The sequence below is a fragment of the Acartia tonsa genome, chromosome 12 (genome assembly GCF_053477335.1).
Source record: "Acartia tonsa isolate MP-2025a chromosome 12, ASM5347733v1, whole genome shotgun sequence".
NCBI classification, from domain to species: domain Eukaryota; kingdom Metazoa; phylum Arthropoda; class Copepoda; order Calanoida; family Acartiidae; genus Acartia; species Acartia tonsa.
Window position 1 is genome coordinate 34,150,069 of NC_137271.1, and position 5,937 is coordinate 34,156,005.

Here is a 5,937-nt window from a genome sequence, read left to right on the forward strand (position 1 = left end):
AAATTTATTTTTTTTTGGAAGAATTTTTTTCTTGGGGAGAAATTTTTAAGAATGGTTTTGATTCAATACTTGCCCAAAATCAGGGGATGGGGGTGAGGGGTGGGGTAAGTTAGGGTGATAAAAAATGGGGATGGGGGTAAAATATTTACCTGCCTGTTATAGTGCTTTAACTTGAGTATGTGTAAGAAGGGGTCCCAAGTACAGTAAATCATTTGGGTAACAAAAAGTAATTTTTTCTTAAGTATGCTTTTAAAACCTTAAAAAATTACACTGATACACAAAGTTGTATATTTACGTTTTCTTGTTCGTTGGTTTAACAACTTTGGTGATTGATGTCGAGACTTCAGACCGACAGACATCGTTCTACTTTGTATTATAGACTAGGGACTAGCTTCCCTAGGGAGTTCTTTCAATTTGGACCAGTAATTTCAACAAAATTCCATACTACTTTATATTATAGAATTACATAGTAAGATTTTGGTTAGTTCTTAAGTATTCCGAATAAAATATGAAGTTTACAAAACGATTTTTGAAATAGCTACTAATTGTAGCCATTCTATCTATTTTGGTTTGGCCGGCTTACAAAGCTGTGGCGCCCCTGACAAAATAGGTAATGTAACTCAATATTTTACCCCCTCCCCCCCCCCCATGCTATTACACTCTTTATCTTATTATTACTTTACTTCGCCCCTTTTCTTTTGTAAACCAAGTTTTCCCCATAATGTAGTTAAAAACACAGCAATTTTTAAAAGCGGAGCTTTTCTATAATTAGGGTCGGTCCGTCCGTACGTCCGTCCGTACGTATGTAACGGATAGCTTTTTTCGTTAATTTAGGCATGTTAGGATTGTCCTATCGATTTCAAATTTTGCATGGTGATTCCTTTAATAGTTAGGTACGATTTAGAAAGCGTAGTAACTATATAATCATTACCAAAATGTCCGTACGTCCGTTTTAAGCATGTTGATTTTTTTACTTTTTTAACAACAAATTTTTATGTGATCAAATCATCCGATTGGTCTGATTTTTGGTATATTGATTCCTGGGAGAACAAAGTATAATGTTATAAGCGAAGCAACTCTATAATCAAGTCCTAAAAATGTAGGTATGTCCATAAACATTTTCCTGTATAAAGCATTTTTTTTAACAAATTAACTTATAATTTTGCTTCGACTCTTATATATTTATATTCTGATTATTTAGTTCTGACAATATATAAGTGTTAATGTCCGTTTGTCCTACCGTTTCAGAGCTTCGCTTTTATGGATGTTGTCATCCTTGTTTTATTTTTTATAGAATTAATCTTAATTCATCTTTCAAATTTTTGGTTTCAAATCACGAAAAAAAACCTTAGTATAGTAAGTTTTTGTTGAGGGATAGATATTATAATTTTGGTTGCTAACATTGACATCATATATATCGGCAGGTCTTTCTTCCTATTGGAAGGGAGGGGATAAGTTTAAGAGGGTGTATCGTTATTTTAGCCAGCTACAAGTTTCACTTTATTAGTGTAGTTGATAATCTGGTGTAAGATCCCAGTAATATAATGATCCATTGGCATTACTTTGACTTGTTACTTGGGCTAGTAACATATTTTTACATGTTGTATGAACACCTATGCCCCTACCCTTGCCAAACTACCAGTGCCCCACCCCCCTGCTACCACCTGTGTATAGGTATAGAAATATGCAAAAAAAAGGATACAAAGAATTTCAAACATATGCAACTAATTTATTTATCCTATTATGTAAAGTAGTATGGTTTTTTTATGTGTAGCTTAAGATTTCTATAACTACAGAATCGATTGAGTTTTTCTTTTTCTGGAAGCTTCACATAGGTGTGGGATGGTTTTAGGCCATTTAATTTTCAGATTTAAGTCCATAAATTGTTTGAGTTTTTTTTTAGTTGTTCTTCTACAAATTCTAATATAGATTATTATGGATGAATAAAAACAAAATATCCATATTTCTAAGGATTTTCTTTCCAACCACTAATTAAACATAGCCTAAAACCAGCTCATTATCAAAACGAAAGACTTAAATAGGTCAAGCGGCTTCTGAGATCTTAATGGATACACGGCAGACGCACATCCAGCTAATTGAGACGTAGGATGTGTTTACCTAAAAATCACAAAATTATGAAACAGGAAGATAAAAATTATGTTTTCCATTAAAAACCCGGAAAAATGAGGTTCTGTGGTTGGGGGGCGGGCCAAAAGATCAATTGAGTTTAGGCCAAATTAGGAAGGGGGGGGAGGTCCTTTTATATCCCCCCCCCCCTCTACCCCTATTTTCATTCTTTTTGGGCATGTCACATTCTCTCTCTCTTCCTTTTTATATCTCTCTCTTTCTCTTTCTTTCTCTCTCTTTTTCGTACGAATGGATTCGAAGTGGGGGTGGGGTGTATTATTTTCTTTTAAAATGGGGAAATGATTGTATAATATATGAGGGGTTGCAGTTACATAAGAGTAACAAAAGAATCATCAAAATCTCAACATTTAGTATTATTAACAGGATTTATTTTTATTTTATTTTCTAAATTACATCAAATATAAAACCTATACAACTGTTCTCAAATCATGAATAGGTACAATTATATTAGTGGTTTCTTTTAATTATTTGTAAAAAAGCTATGATTAATTTTATTCTTTAGTTATTTCTTGATGCTTCTATGAGTAATTTGTCTAAAGAAAAGTGGCCTAGGAAAGCATATGAGCGAATATAATATGATGCACATACACACACACGTACGCGCACACACTTACACACACACACGCTGACTACATACATCAGGTCAAACCTGTAAAATCTTCCTTCTCAAAAATACATATTTTGGTAATTGAGAAGGTTTGGTGATTTTTTATTATTTTTTTGGGTGGGTAGAGGTTTGGTGAACTTTTATACCTAGGAATTATTTTTAAAAGCGAACCTTTTGTATAAGTTGGGTAAGCTCTTCTCGTTAATTTAGACATGTTATAATTGTCCTATCGATTTCAAACAACAACCTTTTGAAAGATATAATCATTATATTCATCTAATTTTTGGAGTAATTATTCCTAGGGCAACAAGAGCTTTGTTATTATGGATGTTGTCATCTTTGTTTACTAAGTAAATTTGCACGTTCCTGTAAGTGAATCTAAATGGAACCAAGCTACTTAAGAACTTAAATATCCTATAATATAAAGTAATAAGCTTTATTTGTCTGTAGCGAAGGATCTCGCTAACCGCTTAACCGATATGGTTCTTCTTTACAATGAATCCTCTTATAGGCTCTGAGATGGTTTTATGCTATTTATTTTTTTAAAAGTAAGTCTGGGTATGGTTTTATGCTTTTTTTTACCCTTCGAATATATAGAGCCCCTAGATGCTAGGGGCGCAGCCGCTAGTATTTTATAAAGAATGCAACTTTATTTTTTCATTTTATTTCAATAAGATTTCAATTGTATAATTATTGATAGATGTATATTTTATATCATAGTTATATGTATATAATATATATAATTAACAAACAATTAATATATTTTAAGGAATTAAATATAATACATATCTTATAAGATTTAAATTTTTCTTGACCAACAAAATTATTTATAGATTAATTGATAATGTTATCTAAAGCGAAGCTTTTCTATAATTATGGTCGGTCGGTCCGTACGTCTATTCGTCCGTTTTGCAACAAATTTACTTATAATTTTATTTAAACTCATACATTATGTTCTGCATGTTCACTTCTGATACTTAACAAGTGTGTTCGATTGTCCTACCATTTCAGAGCTTCGCTTTTATGGATGCTGTCATGTCATCCTTGTTTAAATGTAAATTAGTTACAATAAACACTTATTGAGCAATTAAAGTGAAATTTTTATCACATTTAAAAAAAAGTTCTTTATGATAATGTTCTTTAAATATAAGATATTCATATTAACAGTATTATACTATATTCAAAAAGTTAATAGATTTTAATTCTTATGTACATTTTTAATTTAAAACAAAAACTTTTGATTGAATTTTTAACAAGATAAATACGTAATTAGCAGTTAAGAGGTTTAAACCACTTTTTTTTATAAAAACAGAAATATAATATATAATTACGGTTTTGTCTCTATAAAAAGGAAATGTATGATTCCATTTTTCACTTCTGGTATGGTATATTACAAAAAAACGTATTGGCCATAATGGTATGATTACCAAGAGAGGTCAAAATGAAATGGTATATTACAAAACAACGTATCGGCCATAATGATATTATTACCAAGAGAGGTCAAAATGGAATGGTAGATAACAAAGATCATATCGGCCATAATGATATGATTACCAAGAGAGGTCAAAATGGAATGGTAGATAACAAAGATCATATCGGCCATAATGATATAATTACCAAGAGAGGTCAAAATGGAATGGTAGATAACAAAGATCATATCGGCCATGATGATATTATTACCAAGAGAGGTCAAAATGGAATGGTAGATAACAAAGATCATATCGGCCATAATGATATAATTACCAAGAGAGGTCAAAATGGAATGGTAGATAACAAAGATCATATCGGCCATGATGATATCATTACCTAGAGAGGGGAAAATGGAATGGTAGAATACAAAAATAATATCGGCCATGATGATATTATTATCAAGAGAGGTCAAACTGGAATGGTAGATTACAAAAATCATATCGGCCATGATGATATCATTACCAAGAGAGGTCAAAATGGAATGGTAGATTACAAAAAAGGTCTCGGCCATGATGATATGATTAACAAGAGAGGTCAAAATGGAATGGTAGATTACAAAAATCATATCCACCAAGATGATATGATTACCAAGAGAGGTCAAAATGGAATGGTAGATTACAAAAATCATATCGGCCATGATGATATCATTACCAAGAGAGGGGAAAATGAAACCGTTCATTACTATTTTTATAGGGACAAAACTGTAAAAATAGATTATATTTCTGCTTTTATAGAAATGATTTCAAATTTCTAACTGCATAAAGATATAAACTAAAGGGATATATGTATAATATTCAACTTTTTAAAAGCGAAGCTTTTCTATAATTAGGGTCGGTCCGTCCGTCCGTCCGTACGTCCGTCCGTCCGTACGTCCGTCACGGATAGCTTTTTTCGTTAATTTAGACATGTTAGAATTGTCCTATCGATTTCAAATTTTGCATGGTGATTCCTTTAGTAGTTAGGTACGATTTAGAAAGCGTAGCAACTCTATAATCATTACCAAAATGTCCGTACGTCCATTTTAGACATGTTGATTTTTTTTCCTTTTTTAAATAGCTTTTTTCGTTAATTTAGGCATGTTAGAATTGTGCTATCGATTTCAAATTTTGCATGGTGATTCCTGTAATAGTTAGGTACGAGTTAGAAGGCGTAGCAACTCTATAATCATTACCAGAATGTCCGTAAGTCCATTTTAAACATGTTGTTTTTTTACATTTTTAACAACAAATTTGTATGTGACCTAATTATCCGATTGGTCTGATTTTTGGTATACTGATTCCTGGGACAACAAAGTACAATATTATAAGCGAAGCAACTCTATAATCAAGTCCTAAAAATGTAAGTATGTCAATGATCATTATTCTGTATCCAGCAGTTTTCAACAAATTTACTTACAATTTTGCTTTGACTCTTATACATTCGCATTCTGATTATTCAGTTCTGACATTATACAAGTGTTAATGTCCGTTTGTCCTACCGTTTCAGAGCTTCGCTTTTATGGATGTTGTCATCCTTGTTTAAAAGTAAAAACAGACAAAAGTTAAAAAGATGATTATTTCAAATAATCACACGGTATATTGAAATAGAAATGCAATTATTTGAAACAGTGTTGTGCACTGGGATTTATTAAGGGGGGGGGGGTAAATTTTTTGGGGGTGAAAAAAAAGGGAATTTCATACCCAATTTCAAATTTCTGCAATGGATTGGATGTT